The sequence below is a fragment of the Thalassophryne amazonica genome, chromosome 6 (assembly GCF_902500255.1).
Source record: "Thalassophryne amazonica chromosome 6, fThaAma1.1, whole genome shotgun sequence".
NCBI classification, from domain to species: domain Eukaryota; kingdom Metazoa; phylum Chordata; class Actinopteri; order Batrachoidiformes; family Batrachoididae; genus Thalassophryne; species Thalassophryne amazonica.
In genome coordinates, this window is record NC_047108.1 from 16006547 (window position 1) to 16033106 (window position 26560).

At 42.0% G+C, this 26560-nt stretch overlaps 1 protein-coding gene across 1 annotated transcript in view; it reads left to right on the top strand.

Annotated features, from left to right (window-relative positions):
• The window catches only part of oprl1 (opiate receptor-like 1), a 152326-nt gene that overhangs the window by 117866 nt on the left and 7900 nt on the right, over positions 1-26560 (top strand). The gene's annotated exons all lie outside the window — the stretch shown is intronic.

Here is a 26560-nt window from a genome sequence, read left to right on the forward strand (position 1 = left end):
TTTGTCACAGGATGTAGACAGCTTGTGGTCCTGAGGGAGCTTCAGATTGGATAAATGTCACCAGCGGTGTACTCCAAGGTACAATTATAGTGCCACTCCTCTTTTATATATATATTAATGAAACTATGTGTTGATCATTTGAAAATAGAGATAACTGTTGAGGATCAGGAGGACTGTGAGAAGTTGCAAAGTTCAGTGGCAGCCTGGTTGCTGAGATCTAATGTAGAATTGTTTGGTCCTTACATCCTATGTTTCTGCACCTGTGGGTTCCGTTGTCTCATGTTAACAATCAGGCAGATCCTGGAATTGTGAGTTCACATTCTTTGACTCCATCAAAACATATTGTCTCAAGAGCTGATGAAGGAATACAACAATTTGAATGATTAGGAAGTTTTTCACCAATCACAATGAATCAAACTGAAGACCTTATTTTGTAACTTAGTGAGACAGACAGTGGAATATGGATCAGTGAGTTGGAATCCTTTGTTTAAAAAAGTTGACAATTTCCTCGATGGGGTACAATTCAACACCTCGCCCGAGTCGTGGCACCTGGGTAAGAGATTTAGTAGAGAATTTCCTGTTGGGGTGGGGACCTTATGTACCCTGTGGCTGCTGCAGTAACCATGAAAGCCCAACAGTAGCCCTGAACACAAGATGTCTAACAGGACTCTGGTAAAACAATAAGTTCTCAATGGTGGATCAGGTATAGGGGGTGATGGCTTGTAACCCAATGGCTGTGGCGGCAAATGAAGGAGGCAGCAGATCCTCAAACCCTGATCATTTGGGATTTCCCAGCCATCGGAGCAGACAAAGGTGTACCCATGATTATGTGGACCTGGTCAGGATGGGGTTCACCGAGGCCCTGGCTGAGGTGAACCCCATCCTGACCAGGTCTGCATAATCTGAACCCCATCCTGACCAGGTCCACATAATCACGGGTACACCGAAATCAAAAGTCTATTATCTTAGTCTTATTCTAGGACTTAGGCTAAGACTAAGATTCATCTTAGTCTAATCTTAGTCTTATTATATGGTAAACAAGAAATTTGGGAGTTTGTCAAACATACTAAAACTGAAAAATCAATCTCAAGTTTCAGCTCTTTATTGTTACTGTCATACTGCACCAACTGACATCCCATTGATCGACTGGAGATGCCTGTTAAGTCCGTGACGAAGAGTCATCAGGCTTGTTTTCTTATAAAGTTCGCCATTCGCATGTCTAGCTTCCGTGTAAAATCAACCGAGTACTCCGTCAAACATCTGTCTGTCATAAGTTTCAAAGTTGGACGCATGTCCCTTTTCAGTGACGTACTTGCGAAACAGGTTGGCTGCTGACTGTGTATTTCTGCAGGTGTTCTTCTAATCTTAAAATTCGTTTTAAGTCAGCGTCGCTAACAGACGTAAACCTGTCTTCTGCCATCTTGTCAACAAACTGATAGCCAAAGTAGGCGTTGTATCGCATTATCTGATTGATTGTTATCGATAGAAGGCGTCACTTGATTAGCTATCGCACCGCTGCACATGAGATGTACTCGTTTCACACGCGCAGTCTACTCGGCTCCACCAGCGGTCAACTCGGCATGTGGTACAGCTTAGAAAAAAAAAAATCTGTGATATAATTCGAAAAATAAACTGTTTTTAAAAAGAAAAATGTTGACTATGTTCTGAAGTAGATGAAATTACATTTTCATGGGCTACAGGTTATTTTTAAGTCAGATGCTGTCATGTATGGGAATCTTGACAATTCCCAACTGAGAATGTTTTTATTATAAAACGAGGCCTGTAACAATAGGGTCGCGACACAAAATGTGTATGAAAGCTGGTGACCGAGCATTCCTCCAATCCTTAACTTATCACTCTCCTGCAACTTAAATTTTACTTATTGTGGCTACTGGTACTCACAGTGACCCGCACAGTGCATTATTACACAATACCTTCAAAATTAGTTTTACTGAAGCGATAATTCTGCCACAAGCACTTAAATGGCATTCTAGATAAACCCTTCAAAAATGTAAAAGGGATATTCCATAATTAGAGGACATTTTGGCATATACACTTCTTAAAAATAAATATTCAGTTTTAGCATCTTATGTTGTATATTTAAGGAATATGGGTCATAAACTACTAAATTATATGATTTATATGATATCAGCCATCAATGGTACTTTTTCCACCGCTTTTGTTTTATTTGCTATGTGTAAGTATCCGCACAACCCTGTTACAAATATAATATGGTCTGGAAAAAGGATTTTATATATATATATATATATATATATATATATATATATATATATATATATATATATATATATATATATATAAAATTTGAAATATTCAGATTAGGCCTATCTATTGCAAATAATAATAATTGCAAATAATCACAACAATCTAACCAAAATTAATTTATTTTCAGATGTTATTTGACCTCAACATGTATTGTGGCACACTATGCAGTAATGACAATGTTCTAACTGAAGAAACGTGTAAATTCTGGCTATTTATTTTAAATATGTAAAATATGTAAATATTTTAATAATATAAAATATATTCACATGTAAATACAAAAAAGTACACAAATAAATTCATTTTTATCATTAGTAATCATCATTAACTAAACATCTTTAACCATAAACACCCTGTTAACTATGATAATAACCATGTTATATAATTTTAGTAACAGGGTTGCAAATCAATACTAATACAACATCTACCTAATGAACAAAAGCGAGCTGCTTAATTTAGCTATTTTACCTAGATCAAAGGCCAAGGTATTTTTACAAATACAGAAAATAAAAATTGACATTATTCAACATTATTCTTAAACTATGAGTAACAGGGTTGAGTGATTTAGCTTTACGCACTCAGTTAACCCAGAAATGTTTGAAAATATATCAAAGATGCAAGAGGGCACTCACCTTTGGTCTACCCATGGATTTTGAAAATGTTTGGATGATGTAATTTCTTATTTGTAATATGACATAATATTTTAACCCTTCATCAGCCAGGTAAAAATGGTATGTGTAACAGGGTTGCACATTCAGGGACACAACTTCATAGCACAATAAATAGTATTCAAAATATGTTTTATTCATTTTATTGTTTGTTTTTTTGTTTGTTTGTTTTGTTTTTTTACAGGTGCAATAGATTCATGTAATGAAAATACAACAGAAGACAATTAATTCAAGACTTATTTTAGATATTAAAAATGATGTAAAAGCTTGTCACCAGGAGGCAGGGACAAGAGAAAAAAAACTCATTTTTAGGGGTATTTTACACCTATTCAGTATATTTAATTATGTAAAGACACAATTTCTTTCCAGCAAATTATTATATTTTGCTTTATGACAGTTTAATTGGCAGGTTATGTGATATATTTTGTTATTTTGGACTAAAGTATTTTAAATATCAGGTGGGGGACTGCAAATGTCCTCTAATTCTGGAATGTCTCAAAAACTCTTGTAGGTTTTCCTCAATACCAGCAGGCTTTCCTCTAGTGCCATTCAAACCGTATTACTGTACAGTCTGACGTTAACATGCTAGCATTCCTAGCCAAACGAGCAGCGTTGGGTTAAGCATTAAACAATTTAATTTGTTCTAAATTGGGGAATTCTTGAGATGCGCAACTGAAATTCACATAAAAATCGCTGTAAGTGTTCCATAACAGTAGCTGCTGGGAATAAATTTAACTGCCGTGTTGCAGTGTTTTTGGAGCACTTTACGACTGCCTGTTTTTTGTCCTTGGCAGTTGTATGTGCTGGAATGTGAGCTCTTCCAGTTTTGCAGTGAATTGCACTTGGGATTATTGCTGTCTGATCTCACTCGCTGGTTTTATGTGTTCGATCACACAGACTGTAATAAAAATATGGCCAGTTCCTCTGCAGCACTTTCATTAATATGGTGGAATAAATGTGTGTTTGTGTGTGCATGCGCGTTCCACCACGCTAGCGTGTGATTTATGGCGATGCACATCAAGGAGGGTGCAGCTGGATCCACTCAGCGCCGAGTGATAAGAAGTGAAATGAGTCTATTTCAGAGTGAAGCTGCTGTCATCCTTCTGCTGTTATCAACACGACTGAGACGTTACAGAGACTTTAGAAAAAATGCCTATCCACCGTGATCGTGGTGTTCGCTGTCTTTACAGGAAAATCCATATCCTCAGTCGGAAGTCAAACACATCCTGGTGGGCGTGCACGCTCACTGATTATGTCCGATATGTTGATCTGATTATACAGCTGCTTTTGCAGATGTTCTAGGTGGCTTCCTCAGAATGTGACCTTCAGTGAGCATTGAGATGTTTCAGAAGCATTTCCACCAAATCCAAGGCCTTGAACCTCTGCTGGGACCGACCAAACTACATTTGTCAGTCAGTTTACATTCCCACTTTTAGCCCGTGAACTTTGGCTGCTGACTGAAACAGTTACACACGATACATCATGTATACTTTCTGACTGTCTCTCCTCAGAACCTCACAGCTGGAACTAGAGGCTGGGAGGAACTATGTGAGGGAGCTCAGTCCCTTCATCAGATAAACACTGTCAAATGAACAGATGGGCTTTTGCCAGTTGATCTGTTTTCTTAAATTTGCAGAGAACATATATGTTTCCAGCCACATCTGTTTGTCAAGATGACAGAAAAATTATGCAGCCAAGTTGATTGGTGCTGGAATTGAAACAGTAAAATTCTGTCACAAATCCAGATAGATTAAATTGCGGGAAGTTGTCTTGAATTTATGGACTGGGATTCTGTAGCACTTTCCTATTTGATGCCAGTGGCGGATCTAGGGTGGGGATGAGGGAGTAGAAACCCTCCTTGAGCTGCTGACCAAAGGTGTGATCAATTATGGGAAAGGTGTTGCATAAACAACTGATTGATGAAAAACCATGACCACAGAGTCAGTATGTAGCTGTCCAGATTGCCTGACAATGGAGGATAAAGGTTCTAGATTCTGAAAATTTTCCAGTGGGGCATGTCATTTGTTGAGGTGTGTCTTCGAGATACTTCAACCCCCCCCCCCCCCCCCCCCCAATCCCAGACTCAAGCTAGATCTGCCCCTGGATGTAGAACCTCAACAAAGTGCTTTGCGATGATGCCTCACATTCAATTCAGCTAAACAAAAGTCGCTCCAAGTTTCTACAGATAAGTGAGGCTGAACCTTACCCATCCCATGGGCAAGCACGTTGGTGACAGCGGTAAGAAAAAAAAAACTGTTGCTCTCTTCATTTAGGAGCCCAGAGAGAGATCAAATCATAATCCGTCAGTCAAAACGATGAAACCCCTGTTGCCTCTGCTTTGAAAAATTACCAGATACCGTATTTACCTGCAGTAGTTCTATACATCGCTAACATTCGCCAGGAATTTGATCCGGATGAGACGGAGTCCTTCCCCATCAGTAATGTAACAATTAGAGTTGAAGAGTTTTCACACACATACACACAGAAGTGTTGCCCTGCAAGGTGCTCAACTGCACAACAGGCTCAACTTGGAGATTGATGACCTTGCCCAAGAGACCTTAGTGATTTTCCTGTTTGACAGGTAATTGAACCAATGATCTGGCACCCACCTTCAGCTGCATCACCACCTCCTTGAAATTTATTTGTGTTATATTGGCAGCCATTGTGCATGGCTTTGTGCCAATTCAACACAGAGGAATCTGTGAGCAGGTGATTCACCATCTGTGGTCTAGTGACCCTTGGCCTGCTTACAGAGGAATTGTAAGTTCTGCGATCCACAAACCTGCACCTTGTCCCATTTCGGTTATGGCCAGTGGTGGGCACAGATAACCAAAAAATTAACTTCAATAACAGATAATAAGATAACTGAAAAGTTATCTTTGATAAAGATAAACCACCCAAAAATGTAAAAAATGTATCGGAAGTTAGAGATAATCGATAACCGATAAATTCCGGCGTTATCTATGGGACATTTGCAGTTACTAAAGAGCTGAAATTGATTTTTAACACGATCGCTTTTGAAAGCATCAAAAGCAGTAAAAGACCTAAAGAATAACCAAGAATGTTTGACCATGCTGCCCCCTGCAGGAAGTAGCACAGACAAATCCTGAAAGCACCCACAAAATCAACTCTTTACTAATCATAATCATTTTTCTTTCAACATTCTGCTCCTGCTGGAAGCTCTTGTTTACAACAGCACTCTCACCACAGAGACAAACCAAGCGCAGTCATAAGACCAGCTCCCTATTAATTTCAACACTCCGGTCAGGCGGAGGTCTTGAAAAGTAAAGTCATACTAACTTATGGTTTTTTGAAAATACTGATAGAATAACTCCATTAATGTCAATTCTGTCATTTGTACAAAGTTAAAATATAACATGTATCTTTTAATGTTGAATAAGGCACTAATTCTGTGGTTTTGTAACAAACACAGACCGCAAAGCATTCTGGGTAAAAGTGCTAAACAGTGATTGGTTCAGTAATCCATTATGTAAACTAACACATTAATGTGACGTGTGTCGTGTGTTGGTTTAAAGATAAATGTTGTAAAACGTGCACTCAATATTAGTAAGTAAGTAAGTAAATTTATTTATATAGTGCCTTTCACAGACATAAGGCCATGTACACACGTTGTCCGGTATTTGTAAAACCAAATATCTTACCCTTTCAGTTTGGGGAAAAACTTCATCCACACTACGTCGTTTAAAAAAAAATCCATCCACATCGAACCGTATAAATGTGTTGTAATTAGTCTGCCAAACCTTGAGGTGGCGGTACTGATTAAAATTCTATCCAATCAGGAGCCTTATTCTCTTGTCGTCACTTCCACAAAAACTAAAAACATGGCGCCAACCTCGTTCGTGTGGACCGATAAGGAGTCGGAATTACTTCTAACCGTAGTTTTAGAATACAAAATTAACAAATATATGCTCACAAAAAGCGCCTGGACAATGGACAATACCAACACTTTGAGAGCAGCCATGTACCCAGACGTTTAATACTGCCATGAACACTCCTGGCCAGTAGATGGCAGTAGCGGCCTTGAAAAAATGTCAAACAAAATTCCAGATAATCCGTGTCTGCTACGTTTAAGATGCGTGGAATTTAACAAACGTAAATACACTAACGTCTATAAACCCAGAGAATATATTCACGAGAGTTTTAGGCACTAGAGTTTAATGCTGTTATCTGTGGACCCTGAACAGAGTGTCTGAAATGCATTTGTCCTGTCGTGAACGTCTGAGATTACCTTATGCTACCCATAATGCATTGCTGCCTGGCACAGCATGTGCTCACAAAACCTTAAAAATTAGCACATTACTTTAAAACGAAAACATATATCTGATATTTTCACTTTATAAACTTCAGACATAAAAATAATTTTATATAACTTGTCTAAAATGAGTGGTTAAAATTTGAACCATAAGTTAAACATGTATGCCTCTGGTTGACTTGGTGACATTGTGATTACATTAGTATGGTATTAAAGGAAATGACTTTTTTTTTTGGTCACCAGTTCTCCTTTGTTTACAGACGATAGAGTGGCTTCTGTTTGTAGAGGGTAGAACAACATGTCTATTAGGAAACTTTTAGCAGGTAGGTCTTAACAGTTGTAAAAATGTTTTTCACTATTCAGCTTAGTTTAGTACGTTATCGGTCTAAACGTTATCGGACGGTAATTCATTGGAAGATAATTAGTCCGATGATGGCTTTTAAATTTATCTAAAAAGATAATCTGATAATGAAAACATTATCTTCGATAATTATCTGTTATCGGATTATCGGAAGTGTGCCCACCACTGGTTATGGCAGGTGAAGGCACCGTCCTAACAGGTGACTCTGGGGTACTGTCTTATTGGGCCTGCTACTTTACACAGTTGTTTATGTCTCGTCTTCTTGCCAAGTTGATGGACATCTCCAATGCCAGAGTTTTGGTGGCTGATCCTTCTGTCAGCTGGCAAACCACTGATGGTCAGTAGGATTGTAAAGGTGGTGAAACAGCTGAGGGCAGGGCAAGCTATGGGGATCTGTGGTATCAAGGATGAGCTACTTTCAGTGGCATTTCGGATACAGGTATCATTCCAACAGTCTGTAAGAAAGGGCTCTGGAAAGGACAGGGTGTTCACCTGGACTGCAGGGGTGTTGGAGTTTTCTCTGTACCAGAAATAGAATAGAATAGAAACTTTATTGTCACTGCATATATATACATACATACAACGAAACTTGTCCTCTGCATTTAACCTTCCTAATTACAGTTGGACACAATCTAACCACTAGGAGCAGTGGGCAGCCACAGTCCGGTGTCCGGGACCAACTCCAGATGTAGATGCTGCCTTGGTCAGGGGCAGAGAAAGGAGCAGACCCTAAATCAGCATGTTTTTTTGTTTTGTTTTGTTGAAAACGTGTTTGCATCATTCAGTCCCATCTGCTTATGGCTCAGTGACCACAGTAATCTGGTTTAATGCAGAAGACTATTAACAGCTTTGTTACTGTGTTCATTCTGCACGGTGTTTGACTCGCTTGCTTGGGCTGGTTTGTGAGGACATCTGAAGGATTTGCGGGCTCCACAGGAAGTTGCTGGACATGAGGTCAGGCATGACCCAGTCAACGAAGCCAGCAACTGGAAAAGGCCAAGGACACATCCATGTAAATAGTGGGATGCTTTGGTTTGGTCTGCCTGGGTCATTGCCAACCAGGATCCAGGGTGATTCTTTGTAGTGTTGGATGTAGTGACACATGGCACCAGTGCATGCTCCCAGACCGAACCGGACCTTTTAAGGCAACGCTTCCTGCATGTGCTTTGAACAGAACACTTTAAAACTACAACAAGAGCATTTTAAAAGGCTTTTACGAGGACACCATGAACGGCGGTGACGTCCTTTGATGTTACCAAACTCTAACGGTCACACATTTTGGCAGAGGAATGCACTCTGAGTGCCTTTCTGGTTATCTGCACACACTTAAATAAATTTTGTGTGTTCTGGTGGTGAGCTTGTTGTGTTGTTGTTCGTGTCGGACCTGCGGATGTCTTCGTGTATTCGCGTGTCAAAGCGTTCCTGCCTTTTATGGCCATTTAACTGCGGTGATCTACATTTATTTGTGTCACAGTGGTCATCCTGGCAGGCTCGTTGGAATGATCACTTTGTGGCTCTCAGAGGGCAGCTCATCTCCTAAAAAGGACAGCAGATGCAAAGAAATCAACCCCGTTTCCATAGCAACAGATGCACAAAGATTTTGATAATACGGCAATGAATAAGATTTATGCTAAAGCAAAGCGCAAAATGGCCAAAATATGTCACACTGGGTCTGACGGCGGGTGAATACCACTGAGCGGCTGAGATGATGAAAATCCATTTTTTTTCTCTTCTTTTTTTTTTTTTTTGCATGAAGTTTTATTGATGTGTGGGAGATTTTAAAGATGTTTCTGGATGATTACATTTCTGCTCAGATTTAAGATGGTTTGTGGGAAACACATCTGTAAGAAAACACAAGACAGAGATCTAAGCTGACGAGTTTCCAGCCTGTGAAGAATCCGTCCGTATTGATCCCTCTGCACGGGATGTGGATTAGATTTCTGCCGGATGCTCTTGACCTGCTGTGACATCACTGCAACATCATGAAAGACAATCTTCAAAGACAAGGCAACACCATTTAGCACCATGTGTCAGATTTCTGTCTTGGTCACTCGTTCAGGATGTGCTTTTGAAATGAAATCCATGTCTGTCTTGAATGTGGGCTTTAGTCGGATCACATCCAGTTCAGGATTAGTTTGGGTTGGGTGTGGTCATCTGCTTTAGGAGTTTGGGTCAGATACTTGTTGTGCATGGACCAAGCAGGTTTTCTGTAACATTTAAAGGGGCTAAACAACACTTGCAGTCCAGCCTCAGTGTACCATGGCCTACACAAATGTATGGTGGCCATCCAGGGTGGCCAGGTAGGGGTCAATGAAGAATGACACAGGGGTCAAAATAAAAAAAAATGCTCCAATCATTTTGACAAGTATACCCATTATTTGTCTGACCTTAAAGATTCCGAAAAGGTATAGTTTGGACTATCTATGAATGAGTGTTATGGAGCTATGGGGGTAAAAACAACAAGAATGGTGACAAAGGTCAGTTTCAGTTTGTACAGGGGTCAAAAGTTAAAGTTGGTCCAGTTTTGGTAAAAATAAATAAATAAATAAGTGGTGCAAATCAATGGACTTGAGCCAGGATGGTTGGTCCGAGGACAGCTCCTCGAGGTTCTTGGGGTCTATGAGCCAAACCTTCTGGATGCGGTCATGATAGCACTTTTTCGGCCGTCCATGTGGCCTGTGGCCATGCTTCAACTCGTCAAACAACGCCATCTTCAGAAGACGGTGTTCTCTGGCTGACCCTCGGTTATTCCACCTTTAGGTTATTTTGTTCACACACGGGCGGACGCACAGAACTACACACTCACTAATTGATTTTGATGAGATGGAATTGCATATCTGATCGGTTGCTTGAGATTTACTTCTTGACTGACAGTGACAAAGTAACAAAATGCAAGATAGAAAAATAAAATTGATACTTTAATTTTCATGTGAAGCAGGAGAAAAAGCAGTTACAGCTGCAGTAGCTACTTTATTTTTTTATTTTATTTTATGTCTTCCCACAGAGTTCACTTATTATTGGCTGTTTAGCTGTTAAATGGAGTAATCTGTGGTAGCCGGCGGGACAACGGGACCTCTACTGGTTTGCTATTGATCCAGTTTTCCCTGCAGCTCAGAACTAATTCTATCATCATTTTTATTAGTCGACTCCACAGCAGAACCACGTCTGCAGCCTGCTGGCTTTGGGCTCACAATCCTTCTCTCCTTTCGTCCTCTTTCCTGCTGTCATTCATCATCCGTACCATTTATTCTTCCTTTTTTTTCATCGAGAGCCCGTGTAGCTTCATCATGTCTGCTTTTCACCTTTTTTCTTTTCATTGTGTCATTAACTGTGTTTGTTTGTGATCCACACGTTCATTTGTGTCATGGTTCTTGTTTTTGGTTCGGTTCTGTCTGTTATTTTATTAGTCTGGCCTGTCTCTGTTTCGCATGTTTTCACACACGATGCTCTTTCCTTGTGCTTTTATTTTGACGTTTGTTCTGCTTATGATATGTGTAAGTTTGCTGTCAAGTTTTGAGGCTTTTCTATTTGCGGGCTTCAGGGGTTACACGTGTGACTGTTTTGTGTCTCTAGGTATAAGCACAGTAAAAATGTTCTCTAACTGCCAGATTGTCTTGGTTTTGTCCAGCTTTCTCACGTTCATTCCCAGTACCTTTTCTGTGTTTTTTAAATTGTCCGTAGGTCTGCTTGCAGGTGTAAATGAGTTTGTCCATCTATATGTGGCCCTGTAATAGACTGCAGTCCTGTCCAGGGTGTACTCTGCCTCTCTCCTCTTATGTGTACTGGGATAGGTTCCAGCCTTTTGAGCCTTGATTGGAGTAAGCAGGTATTGAAAATGAATGGATGCTGCCAGAATTTTGACAGGAAGCAGAAAGTTTGAAACTTCTGCTATTAATCTATATAATTATTCATGGACTGGCACCTCCCTACTTAGCTGACCTAATTAAACCCTACGTACTGGCCCGGGCTCTGCATTCACAGGGTGCAGGACTACTCTATGTCCCTAGGGTAAATAAAAAGTCTGCGGGTCACAGAGCTTTCTCTTATTGTGCCCCTCTTCTATGGAATGATCTCCCTGCATCAATAAAACAGTCAGATTTTGTGGAGACTTTCAAGTCCAAACTTAAGACACATTTATTCTCCCTTTCGTACTGCTATCATGCTGGCATAGTATGTTACTATGCTTCCTATCTTTTTAAATTCAGTTTATTAATAATGGAACAGCACGGTGGATTAGTGATTAGCACTGTTGCCTCACAGCAAGAAGGTCATGGGATCAAATCCCACCTGTAGCCTTCCTGTGTGGAGTTTGCATGTTCTCCCCATGTTTGCGTGTGTTCTCTCCAGGAGCTCCAGCTTCCTCCCACATCCAAAGACACACAGGTTAGATGGATTGGAAACTTTAAATTGTCCATACGTGCGGGTGTGAATGTGTTTGTTTGTCTATATGTGTGGCCCTGTGACAGACTGGTGTCCTGTTCTGGGTGTACCCTGCTTTGCGCTCTATGACTGCTGGGATAGGCTCCAGCCCCCCACAACCCTTAATTGGACTAAGCAGTTGAAGATGAGTGATGAGTGAGTGAGTAATGGAACAGGTCTCTGCCTCTACTTTATCAAAATGCTGAGTCTGTTAGTGAAGCTTAGGGCTAGCCACTGGCATTCACCTTAGTATTTTCTCTGCTTTTCTGTTGATTTAATGCTGATGAATTATACCATAGGTGTACTTTTACAGCCAACTGACTGAAACCCGGGCCTGTGGACAGCGGGATGCTGGATTGATAGCAATATCCCATGCCTGAAATTGTTGCAGTAGATGTTTTGTTGCAGTAGATGTTTTGTCACCACTTTGAGTCTGGTCTGCTTGAGGTTTCTTCCCTCAGTATCATCAGAGGGAGTTTTTCCTTACCACTGTCACCTGTGTGCTTGCTCTAGGGGTTGGTAAAACAGACCAGACTCAAAGTGTTGACAAAACATCTACTGCAACAAAACATCTACTTCAACAATTTCAGGCATGGGATATTGCTATCAATTCAGCATCCTGCTGTCCACAGGCCTGGGTTTCAGTCAGTTGGCTGTAAAAGTACACCTATTGTATAATTCATCAGCATTAAATCAACAGAAAAAGCAGAGAAAAGCAGGAGAAGTATTTGCTGGAGACATCCATTCAAATAGTTTGTGTTTTCAGAATTCAAGCTGTCATCTCCAGAAAAGTTTGGTTTCTTCCTGAAGAACCTTCAAACTGTCTTCAGGTAAAATGTCCAAAGTGTGACTGAGGAGGCTGGCTGGGTTGTTCTGGTGTTGGATCAGCAGAATCCAATCAGGAGAAGGCCTCAGTGTTTGACCTGCGGCGGAAAATGAGACGTAAAGACAAAATCACAGGTAGATGTGATGAGTGAGGACGCAAGCTCAGGTGACAGGAGGAAGAAAAAAGGAACACCAGGAAGTAATTCTCCACTGACTGAAAATGATGGAGGGGGAAGAGACACAGGAGATTAGAGTGAAAACACGAACGAAAGGAGTGAGAATCCACCAGGAGGCGGGAGGAGGAGAATTTCCTCCCAGAACAAAGGTTGAAGAGAGAAAATTACAGAGCGGAGAGAAGCTGAGAGAGTTGAGGAAAAACCAAAGTCCAAAGTGAAATGAAGTGGAGAGAAAGTAGAGGAAAAAGCAAGAAAAAAAAGAAAAAAAGAGCATTTTCACTCATGGCGGGGGGGGGGGGGGGGGGGGTTCTGGGACTCACAGTCCACCTGATTCCTGTTTAAGTATGAAAACCTCTGAATCAGTCTCAAAACATCTAAAACCACAATGAGTTTTTTTTTTTCAAACATTTCACAACTAGCTCTTGGAGAAAATCCTTCATACCAAATGCCGTCACCATCATGAACTCAACAAAGTGACCACAGATACAACCTGAACTGCTCGACCTCTATGTTTTATTTATGTTATTCCTATGTTTTTCACTATATTTTACCTCTGTTTTTATTGTGTCTATTATATGTTATTATGTATGACGTTTGTATTTTAGTGCTGTTTGTCTCCTGTGCTGGTGAGCCGAAGACAATTTTCTACCTCAGTGGACAATGAAGAATGATTCTATTCTATTCTACAGTATTAGAAGTGATTGCACAGCCTAGTACCAGGACACGGTACTGAAGTTGCAATTCCGAAAATGGAACAACTGGACTTCTGCAGAATCTACTGGAAGCAAAAGTCAGCCGCTGACATTTTGGGCGGCGAATCCTTACAAAAGGAGCTTTGAGTGACGGCTGCTAACAGCTATCGAGTGTTTGAAACGTGACCTTTTCTTCAGCCACTGAAAACCTTTTGTCTTCCTGAGATTTCCATCAGCGAGATGGAAACTCCTCCGACAGATCAGAGCAGGATTATGCGAGTCACTGTGTACTTAAAAAAACAAAAAACAAAAATCTCATGTTTGTGCCCCTGAAAGCAGCAGGCGGTCCAGACAACAACTAAAAACTGACATTTAAGAGAAAACACAAGTTTTTAGTGTTCACAGTTTTATTCCTGATTTCTTGTAAAGTGTAACTTTGAGCTCCGACTCTGTTAGATGTGGAATTATTTATTTCCACTCACGACATTGCTGGTGTGTCATTTTTGTTCGGTACTCGTAACGCGGGTTCAAGCCCTGCTGGTGCGTCATTGTTCCCCCTTCAGAGAACATCAGCGGTGATTTTGATCCGACACATAAAACCCGCGGGCCTTTCAGGCGGGTTTTTCTGTTTCATGTGTCACACATGCTTTCGCTGTGTTGTTGATCAACAACTGGAGCATTTTTACCGCAGCCGCCACATCCTATAAATCTGTGAAATGCTCCAGAGCTCCCAGCATATGGAATAACACATCTATTTTTTCCAACACTTCCTATTTATTTTGGCTTTATATCTCAAATATTGATCTTTTTTTTAAAGAAATACAGTTTAAGGATTCTGTCATCAAGAATAAACCCTGTTTTCATCACAAATGCAAGACTTTTTAAAATCTATGACTGTTAAAGCAAATTGTGTAATTAACACATCACTTAAATTATTATTATTTCAATAATATGCCTCCATTTGCTCTATTGAGATATCCCATAATCCCTTGCATAGAGAAACCAACATAGGGAAACCACATGAAGACAACTGTAAATGAACATTATACGACCAAAATGCAATTTTTTATGCTTTTCCTCACATGAATAAGAGACTGCTGCATGAGACCCTGAAAGCTTGCTAAAACAAATATTCCAAATATTCCATCTCTGCTACGTTTAGCCTGCATGGAATTTAATAAATGCAAACTAAATTTCAGACATTTCATTTATATTACTCTGGAACAAACTGGACAAACTGTTGTGAAGGACAATAAGCAGGATGGTAAAGAGTAAACTTCACTTTCCCTCAGAACGACATGAACAGGAAGCGATTGCGGTTCATGGCGATTCCCATTGAAAATAACGGAGAAACAATCTGAGCTTCTCACATGTTTACATAAAACAAACACAATAACAACATCTAAAATCCCAGATAATATATTCACCAAAGTTTTAGGCACATTATATACAGTGTTATGTTGCAATGTTAATGCTGTTGTCCGTGTGCAGCAGTTAAAGTGCAGCCTGATCACAGCATCTTAATGCAGTTCTCAATGTTAATGACATCTTGCAGCACAGCAAAATCTCCGAGGTTTTGTGAGATTTTGTGGGATTTGAAACCTCAATAGGGAAAAGCATGGTGATGAAAATCATATCGGCACCCAAGCATGATGCACATCGTATTAGTACCCAAGCACTGTGATGCACATTGTATTAGCACCCAAGCATTGTGATGCACATTGTATTAGCACCCAAGCATTGTGATGCACATTGTATTAGCACCCAAGCACCGTGATGCACATTGTATTAGCACCCAAGCATTGTGATGCACATTGTATTAGCACCCAAGCATCGTCAGGCACATTGTATTAGCACCCAAGCATTGTGATGCACATTGTATTAGCACCCAAGCATCATGATGCACATTGTATTAGCACCCAAGCATTGTGATGCACACTGTATTAGCACCCAAGCATCGTGATGCACATTGTATTAGCACCCAAGCATTGTGATGCACATTGTATTAGCACGCAAGCATCATGATGCACATTGTATTAGCACCCAAGCACCATGATGCACATTGTATTAGCACCCAAGCATTGTGATGCACATTGTATTAGCACCCAAGCACCATGATGCACATTGTATTAGCACCCAAGCATTGTGATGCACATTGTATTAGCACCCAAGCATCGTCAGGCACATTGTATTAGCACCCAAGCATTGTAATGCACATTGTATTAGCACCCAAGCATCGTGATGCACATTGTATTAGCACCCAAGCTTGTTGTGATGCACATTGTATTAGCACCCAAGCATCGTGATGCACATTGTATTAGCACCCAAGCATTGTGATGCACATTGTATTAGCACGCAAGCATCATGATGCACATTGTATTAGCACCCAAGCATTGTGATGCACATTGTATTAGCACCCAAGCATCGTGATGCACATTGTATTAGCACCCAAGCATTGTGATGCACATTGTATTAGCACGCAAGCATCATGATGCACATTGTATTAGCACGCAAGCATCATGATGCACATTGTATTAGCACCCAAGCATCATGATGCACATTGTATTAGCACCCAAGCATCATGAAGCACATTGTATTAGCACCTTAGCACCATGATGCACATTGTATTAGCACCCAAGCATCGTGAAGCACATTGTATTAGCACCCTAGCATTGTGATGCACATTGTATTAGCACCCAAGCATTGTGATGCATATCGTATTAGCACCCAAGTATCATGATGCACATCGTATCGGCACCCAAGCATGGTGATGTGCATCGCATCAACATCCATGCAGACTCGGCTCTGAACACAAACTCACCTGTAATCAATCACCTGTTTTACAGATGGATCATTGATCAGGGTGAAAGCTGGAGCTGGAGTGTTACAGTTTTTTTTAATTGCTAAAACACAAAACCCAATTCTCTAAACCAAATGACCAGTTCTCTAAACACATTTAATAAAACTAGCCCCCATTTGCCAAAACCATAAACACATTTCACATGAAGATACAATTCACAAAACACAGTCCTCCTTTTCTCATAAATCTAAACACATTTTGCCTTGCTAGAACACAAGTTGCATAAAACTCTGCTCAGATTCTCAATTTAAAGCTCAAGTGATGCAAAATGCTTGCCACAGTCAGCAAAATGTGAACACAATGTACACACCTGGCTTCATTCATTAAACATAACTCAGAATTGTAGACACTTGTTGCAAATGATGTGACCACGCCTATAAAAGCCAGTTCAGAGTGCACAGTTTGCTGAAGGTTCCAAACGTACACAGTACCACAATGGACAGAGACAGAATCAGAGGAAGAGGAGTTAGAGTCAGAGGAGGGAGAGGAGCAGGCCAAGGAGGGAGAGGAACAGGCCAAGGAGGGAGAGTAGCAAGCCAAGGAGGGAGAGGAACAGGCCAAGGAGGGAGAGTAGCAGGCCAAGGAGAGAGAGCAGCAGGCCAAGGAGGGAGAGGAACAGGCCAAGGAGGGAGAGGAACAGGCCAAGGAGGGAGAGTAGCAGGCCAAGGAGGGAGAGCAGCAGGCCAAGGAGGGAGAGGAACAGGCCAAGGAGGGAGAGGAACAGGCCAAGGAGGGAGAGTAGCAGGCCAAGGAGAGAGAGCAGCAGGCCAAGGAGGGAGAGGAACAGGCCAAGGAGGGAGAGGAACAGGCCAAGGAGGGAGAGTAGCAGGCCAAGGAGGGAGAGTAGCAGGCCAAGGAGGGAGAGTAGCAGGCCAAGGAGGGAGAGGAACAGGCCAAGGAGGGAGAGGAACAGGCCAAGGAGGGAGAGTAGCAGGCCAAGGAGGGAGAGGAACAGGCCAAGGAGGGAGAGTAGCAGGCCAAGGAGGGAGAGGAATAGGCCAAGGAGGGAGAGGAACAGGCCAAGGAGGGAGAGTAGGAGGCCAAGGAGGGAGAGGAGCAGGCCAAGCAGGGAGAGTGAGGCAAACTCGCATCATGCCTGTGATGTAGATGAGGTCCTGTGGCCTGACCCAGCTTGACGACGTGATGCCGCACAATGATGTATGTGTGTGTGTGTGTGTGTGTGTGTGTGTGTGTGTGTGTGTGTGTGTGTGTGTGTGTGTGTGTGTGTGTGTGTGGTATAGTTCAATAAATGGAAAAAACCATCACATCCTGAACATTGTGTCTTTAGTGAGTATTGTGTGTAATGGATCCTCTGTAGTGTTTGCATTGAGTTGTGATACAGTACAGTAGTGTACATACTGTATTCTCTGTAGATTTACATACTGTTCATATGAAACACACAAATCTATGAATGCTACATACTCTACAGTAATATATTTTGAGAACAGATCTGTTCACATACAGATACTATGCTTTGTCAGTTGCGAACAAATGTAAAAAGGACATTCTCACACACGGAACATTGTGTTTTCAGTTGTTTTGTTGTAGTGTGTAATGATGCATATAGTGTTTACATTTTTGCAGGCTTTGAGCAGCTGTTTTGGTGTGACAGTTTGTGTTTTGAAAAGAAAAGGTGTGGTTTTGTGTATGTAGCTTTAGAAAAGTGTGTTGTGTTTAGCCTTTTGAGAACATAGGGGAGAGTTTTGTGAAATGTGTTTTAGCAATTTAAAAAAACTGTAATACAACACCACAGCCTGACACAGGAAAAGAGTTTTACACAGAGCACATATACCACTGTCTTTCAAGCTGAGGTGTTTGCTGTTATTCAGTGTGTGGAGCTCCTGATTAACCTCAATCATGGGTGCAATTTGGTGGGGGATAGGGGGGACATGTCCCCCCACCTTTTCAACCAGGGGGGACAGAATATGGTATCCCCCCCCCCCACCTTCTGACATGTATGTTTGTACTTGAAACATGCTATGCCAGTCTTATGTGCAAACCATGTCAGAATAGTATCTTTGTTTCTGCAAGTTTGTATTTTTAGCAGCATTGACTTGTTTACACCTGTTTCTTGTTTGTCACATTCGTAATTTTCTGGGACTGCATTTGCCGAGATTTGAAACCAAAAATAGTTGCCTCTAGGGACTAGTGACTACACACAAGTATCAATGGACCATATGCTAATTTACCAAATTCTGAAAGTTAGAAAAGGAAATCAGAAAAGCTATCTGGGACCTCAGAAAGCCCATCTGCAATTATTGTTTGATCTCCAAAATCACTCTATGCAAGCAAAATTATGTTCATTATGAGTGTTGTCATTAGTGCCACTTCGAAAATTAAATTCATGATAAGTAATTTATCCTAAACTTATGATCTGTTGTTTTTCAAACTTATGCAAAAACAAATCTTGAGAAAAAAAATACAGCATGCGATAGTTAATAATTATTAAGAGCCTGTTCTTTCATATTTATGAATACATTTTACCACATTGCAGTTGTTTTTCTAATGAAAACTCAACCTATCATTCTTTTTGAGTTCTACACATGTGGTGATACCTTATTTACACCAGGATGTTAATAAAATCAGTGCTGGCTATTCTCAGAATAAAGTACTTATATCCACAGTTTCAAATTGCATAAGTCAAATGGTGTCCACTTTATGGTCTTCTCAAAACATTAAAATTACTGTTCTGGATGCTCAGAATGCATCTGAGCTTATCTAGAAACCATTGGCTTCTGGGGGTCTAAACCGGTCCCCAGACCCCCGGCCTATGGCCTTCGGCCCTGCGGGCCTCGCACTTTATCCCCCCCAGTTTCTAGTTCTAAATTGCACCCTTGACCTCAATTTTAGGGGTAAAAGAGTTTTTATTTAGTCAGATAGTCAGGAGTGTATAAGAGCCATTAATGGGCCACTGTTCTCATCAGCTTTGGTGTGGGAGTGTGTCCAGGCACTTAACACACTGGGAGACACGAAGGATGTATTTGTAGTGTGGGTCAGAAAGCAGCACTACAAACGATGGCAGCACTTGAGTGACAGCAGGCAGGCAAGATGGCTCAAGGAAGGACCAAACCTCAGGTTTTCCAGGGAGCTAGTCAGCCTGCCTAGAAGTATAATAAGTACAGTGGTTGGGATTCTCACAGGTCACAACCTCTTGAACAGACATGGAATGGTAATGAGACTCCAACAGGTCAGTACATGTACAGACTGTGGGGAGGAACCTGAGACATCTCTCCGCTTTTTGGGCCAGTGTCCAGCATGGGGTAGACTGAGTCAGAGGTTGTTGGGTTCCTTTATCTTGGAACCTGACCAGATTAGGAAACTAAAGTTAAGAAACTTGGTAACCTTTATCAAGGGCACCAAAAGGTTAAACTAAGAAGGTTCATTTTGGGGGAGCACTGGGTACATTTTTGGCCTACACCCTGCTGGGCTGATAGTCCACCCCCTCTTCCCTAACCACCCAAGCATCGTGATGCGCATCATATCAAAACCCAAGCATCATGAAGTGCATTGGATCGGCACCCAAGCATCGCGGTGTGCATCGTATCGGCACCCAAGCATCATGGTGCACATTGTATTGGCACCCAAGCATCGTGATGCGCACCGTATCGGCGCCCAAGCATTGTAGTGTGCATCATATCGGCACCCAAGCATCGTGATGCGCATCTTATCGGCACCCAAGCATTGTGGTGCGCATCATATCGGCACCCAAGCATCACGGTGCGCATCGTATCGGCACCCAAGCATCGTGGTGCACATCGTATCAGCACCCAAGCATCACAGTGCGCATCGTATCGGCACCCAAGCATCGTGATGCGCACCGTATCGGCACCCAAGCATCACGGTGTGCATCGTATCACCACCCAAGCATCATGGTGAGCATCATAGCAGCACCCAAGCATCGTGATGGGCATTGTATCGGCACCCGAGCATCGATGGTGCACATCATATCAGCACCCAAGCATCGTGATGCGCATCGTGTTGGCACCCAAGCATCATGATGCGCATCGTATCGGCACCCAAACATCGTGATGCACATTGTATTGGCATCCAAGCATTGTGATGCGCATCGTATCGGCACCCAAGCATCGTGATGCGCATCGTATCGGCACCCAAGCATCATGGTGCGCATCATAGTGGCACCCAAGCATCGTGGTGGACATCATATCGCCACCCAAGCATCATGGTGCGCATCATAGCAGCACCCAAGCATCGTGATGGGCATTGTATCGGCACCCAAGCATCGGTGGTACGCATCATATCGGCACCCAAGCATCGTGATGCGCATTGTGTTGGCACCCAAGCATCATGATGCGCATCGTATCGGCACCCAAACATCGTGATGCACATTGTATTGGCACCCAAGTATCGTGATGCGCATCGTATTGGCACCCAAGCATCGTGATGTGCATCGTATCGGCACCCAAATACCTTGATGCACATCGTATCGGTACACAAGCATCGTGATGCTCATTGTGGCGCCTTTTAAGCACCATCATGTGTATCATACTGGGAGACAAGTGTCATCGCAGCTTCAGTTATATGTGTCATACGCAGCCTTTGGAAATGCAGCAGTTATTGTTTGTGAGGTAAAGAACCATTTGCATGTTGAAAGGTGCAGAATATTTTTGTTTTGGACTAAAAGACTGAAACATTATATTTGCTGTGGACAAACAGGACAAATTGCTCTATTTTTTCAGCTTCTTTTATCAGTCATTTCCTTTTTGCTCACAGCTTTTTTGACTGTAGGTGATGGCGAAGCACAAATCAATGGTTAAATTCAGAGTTTCGCCTTCCGAGTCATCTGTCTGTTCACTGTGACAGCCCGGGGCCACGCCCACATGACGGGTGATCCCGCCCCGATCCATCTGTGGTTGTGAAACTGCAAACTGCAAGTCTCCAAATGAATTTTCCCTCCTTGAGTCCCACTGCACATCTTCAGTTCCTGCAAACAGCCTCAGGATTTAACGCTGCCACTGCTTTCAGTCGTGAAGCAGAAATCCCAGAATCATATCTAAAATGTAATCATTTGTTATTTCTTTGACGAATGTGCCGTGTGAAAAAACATTAGTCTGTGTGGGAGACATTTGCTCTTTGTGTGCCGGCTGTTGCCTCGCTGTGGTCTCAGAATGCTGACTAAGCAGTAAAGGATGAAATTGCTGCTGGAGGCACTTTAAAACTTTATGCTTCTTAAGTTCAAAATGTCAGTTTTTCAGCAGGATCGACATGATGCTGTGGTTACAGTTCACAATGTTTTCACAGAATGATCTTGGATTTGGAACCAAACAGCAGGACAGGAATCTCAAAGTTTGACCAGCTGCTGTAATACAAAGAACTCTGCAGGTTGACACCCCACATCTTTATGTTGTCATTCTCTTTTCCACAGTGCATTCTGGTGATCCTCAGGGACGTGTTCTGGCTCCTATCTTGTTCAGTACTTGCATGAACTGGGTGTTGGGACAGGTTGTGGAAACTAAACATTAAGGTGCTTTTGTTGGCAAGCAAAGGTTTCTGGTCGTGACTTAGTGTACAATGCTGAGATCTTTGTGGAATCTATGGGTCATGATTACAGCACTTGAAAAATTCTGTGAGGAATCTGAGGAATTTGAGATTGTCCTGGATCCATGTCTCTGGTTCCTCAGGCTCTGAGATCCAGAGATACCTGGGTTAGGGTTGGGTCACTGGACAGAGGTGTTTGGTGATGCCAGTATCTTTGCTGGAGAAAGATGGTCCAAGTCTTTAGGTTCCTGGTGTTTCCTGTCTTACTGTACAGTTGTGAGACTTGGTCAACATAGTGACCTAAGGTGACGACTGGGTGTCTTTGGTACCAGGTTTGTTGGGGAGACTTCTTGGGTACTCCGGGCATGACCCTAAACTAGGCGTCTCTCTGTCTCAAAGGCTGAGGACACAGAAACATGCTGAGATAAGTGAATGTCTCCACAGGTTCAGCACTTTCATCACATACAGACACACCTATGATGGCCGAGTCCAAAAACGTATTAGAAGCCTAGATCCTACTCTGGACCCAGGACAATCTCAAAACCCAGATACTCTGAATCCTCACTCAATTTCTCAAGTGTTGCAAAGTGTTTTCTCACCTTTTCTGTCTCAATACCTTGTAATTTGGCTCTTGGATTTATCTCCGGTTCACCTTTAACAGGTTTCGCTGCACTGCGTTGGGACACTTTGCTTGGTTTGGTTTCTCACGCTGATCCTGGTCCAGACACTGTCTTAATTTTTGTTTAAATAAATCATTTTCCTGAATGACTGTTGCTGTCATGCTCGGCCCTGATCCAGGCTTTAATCCTTATTTTGCCTCTTTATTTAGTTCATCTCCATCTGCCCCAGCTTTGTTTTATTAGTTATTATTTTTATGATGTGGTTATTCTCTGTTCTAGTTTTGCTTTGTTACTTTGTTTTTTGTTACTTTTCCTACTTCTGCCATTGTCAGTGTCAGGGACTGAGGTGGCGAGGCACAGCGGGCAGATGGACACAAATGCATGACTCAGATGTGGGTTAAGAAAAGGCTTTATCCAAAAACAGGCTCAGGTCGATACACAAGAAGTCAGTCAGTACAGGCGGAGGTACACATGGTCAAGAGGTGAGGACGTTGTCAAACAACGAGCAAGAGTCGAGCACAGAAAGATACAGATCAAAAACAAGACAAGGAAGGCTTGGAATGAGGGCAAGAGCACAAGGCATGAAGCACAACGAAGGAGCAGTGAAACAGAGGAAAGCATAGACTTAAATACAGAGGTTAATCAAGGTGTGATGAGAAGCAGGTGCAGGGAAGAAGGCGTGGCTGGATGAGACAGTGGAATGACAGGTGGGCGTGTCAGAGCAACAGAGAAAAGTGAGTGACAAAACAAACATGAAACAATAAGGAACTAATGATATCTAAAACACAAAATGTGTGGGAAACAATAAACAAATGAAAAAACAGAAATAGACCAACAGAAAATGAAAGGATGGATCTAAACTAGAGGAGAACTCAACAAGAGGCTGAAGTGTAACAGAAAAACCTGAGGGACTAACATGCTCAAAACAGAGTGACTGACTAACCAGAAAATAAAGGATGAAGACTAAACTAGAACAGAACTCAATAAGTGGCTGAAGTGTAACAGATAACTCAAAACCTAACGTGATCACACAGAATGACAAATAAAAAGCAAGAGACTAAACTAGAACAGAACTTAATGTGGCAGAAGCATCACAGATAATAAAACCAAGACTACAGTGGAAGAAACAGAAAATAACCCCCCAGGGTCGGACTAGGGCCAAAACCTGACAATCAGTTCCATTCTAGTTTGTTCTGCCAGTTTATGTTTGCATTGTTATCACTTGTTTATTTTGCTTTTCTCTTCAGTGGTATCTGTTCTGCTTAATGTCGGGTTTTGTTTTCTATCATCATGTGGGTTCTGTTTTATTCATAGTTTGTTTAACCTATTTGTTTTCTTTATCAGTGCCAGTTCAGTTTTGCTTCAATATTTATTTTCCAAGTATTCTCTTATCAGTTGTCATGCAGTTTTCTTCGTGCTTATTATTTGCTGTTCCAATTTTAGTTCACATGTTCATGACCGATTCTATGTTTCTATTCTTTGTTATATTTTATTCTGTCCTCAGTCTCAGTTCATCATTCTCTGTTTTCCTCACGACCCTCTTAAGTTCTCTCCGCACCTGCCATGTGTCCCTGTCTCTCACTTTGATTCTGTCTGCACCTGCCATGTGTCCCTGTCTCTCAGGGCCCTGTCCCACTGGCGTTTAGGAAGATTTGCGTATGAATTGCACACAAAATTGGCTCATATTTGCTTAACATCCACAATATGTGTGAAACATGCTTGTATGAGTCGGCCGACACCCGCACACGTCCGCAATTATCCGCAGAGGCACGTTTTCCCATTACCAGGATTTTTGATCTGCACAAAATGTTTGCTGCGGATGACATCCGCATTACATACTCCATACATACTCAATACATGCACAATGCATACTCAATCTATGCGGTGTGTGTTCACCGTTATCTGTTGATATCCGCAACTGACAGGGATTTGCGGCTTCGCAGCGGACTGGGACAGTGTGTAAAATGGATATTTTGCGTGCCCATCATGTCCACATCACAAACTAAAATAAGTTGTAGTGACTGCATACAGATTGGCCACAAATAAAACATTTTTATTACGTCTGCTTTGCATCTGATTTGCGGCGGATGCGCTGTGTTCACAGCTGGACGCTGTTCTTTGTTCTACTGGCTGCCACGCGCTCTGCGCTGGATGCCGCGAACAGTTAACAAGCTGCAGAAAGCATTTTGAGCCGTCTAAAAAGGTAATTATTTGACTTGTTAACATTGTCAAGGCTTGATAAAACAGTTGCGTGTTTTTTTCCTTCTTGTCTGCAGCTGTTACAGTATTTATTCCTATGTTTATAACAGATTTAACTTCTTGTCGTAATCGTTCAGATGAGCTGCGCTCTGATGCGATCCGCTGACGACTCCACTCGCCCTGTTCACTGCTTGTTTACTCCAATCAACTTGTCCAAGTCCAGCAAATGCTCCAGAGGCTGTATTGTTGGTGTGAATAGTGATGCCGACGGCCCTAGTGCGCTTCTTTTATGACCGCAATGCAGATGCCGTAATACTGCTGTGATAATCGCAATGTGTCGGATCTGTTTCCTCACTACATGCGTTATACAACCGTGATTGTTCATCATATTTCCGTTATATATTATTAATATATCCGTAATTCATACTGGGACATTTGTCATTTTTGGCCATTTTTGTTGCGGACGACAACGAATGCCAATACTTTGTATACTAAATTCATGCACAATTAATCCTCTCCCCAGTGGGACTGGGCCCTCACTTTGATTCTGTCTGCTTTGTGTTTCCATTCACTCACACTCTTTTCACCTGTTCATGTATCTTTGTCTATTACATCACTCCACTTTGTGCACTCCCCTCCTCACAATCTTGCCCATGCATTATCTTTTTTCAATAGCCACACCCCCTTTCTAGATCTTTCCTCATGTGCACCTCATTAACACCACCTGTTCCTCATCTCACATCCTGATTAGCCCACCTGCTTTTAAATCTCACAGTCCTACACTTCCCTGCCAGATTGTTGTCTCTGTACACTTTCCAGCCTTTGATCACAGTCCTGAGTTTGCCTTGCCATGTTTCGATTTCTGCTCTGTTATCCTCAACTATGCCTCTTGCCTCTCCTCGGATGTCCGTGTTTGCTCGTGCCACAGAACCCTGTTTGTCCATGACTGCGTCTCAGCCTAACCCTGCTGGTACCTCTGCTTCGCTGACTGATCACATGTGTACCGTACCTGAGCCTGGAATAAAGACCATGATTTCATTTACACCTAAGCCTCGTCTGGGAGTCTGTATTGCGGGTCCAGCCGCTCCTGGTGCCGGGCCGCCGCCGTCCTGACAGTTGCCATGTGAGCCAGACCGAGTATTTGACACAGAACTGAACCACGTTTGTTTTTCTTTGATGAGCAGCGTCGCCACCGTAACTTTGAAAAGTTACTTCATCAGTTACTTTGTACAGTTACATTTTACAGTGACTTTATACATTTACTTCATTAGCAGCTGTGGACAACTTGTCTGTAGCTGCTGAATGTAACTAATAAAGTAACTAGTAATCTAACTTGGCTATTTTTAAGATCAAGTACTCAGAAAAGTAACTATTAGTAACTTTGCCAGTTAGTTACTTTGCTGATTGCTCAATCTTAAGATTAACCAAATCAGATTAGTTGTTATCTTATTAGTTACATTACTTATTAGTTACAAGCAGCTGGTCTGCTTTGTGTGAGCCTAAACCTGTCAGATCTCAAAAGCTAAGCAGAGCAGGATCTGGTTAGTACTTGGATGGGAGACCTCTTTGGAACACCAGCAGCTGTGTGTGTTTCCCCAGGTAAAACTGGAGTTGCATCAGGAAGGGCATCCGGTGTAAAACTTGTGCCAATTACCAGTGCGGATCTGGCTGTATCCGCTGTGGTGACC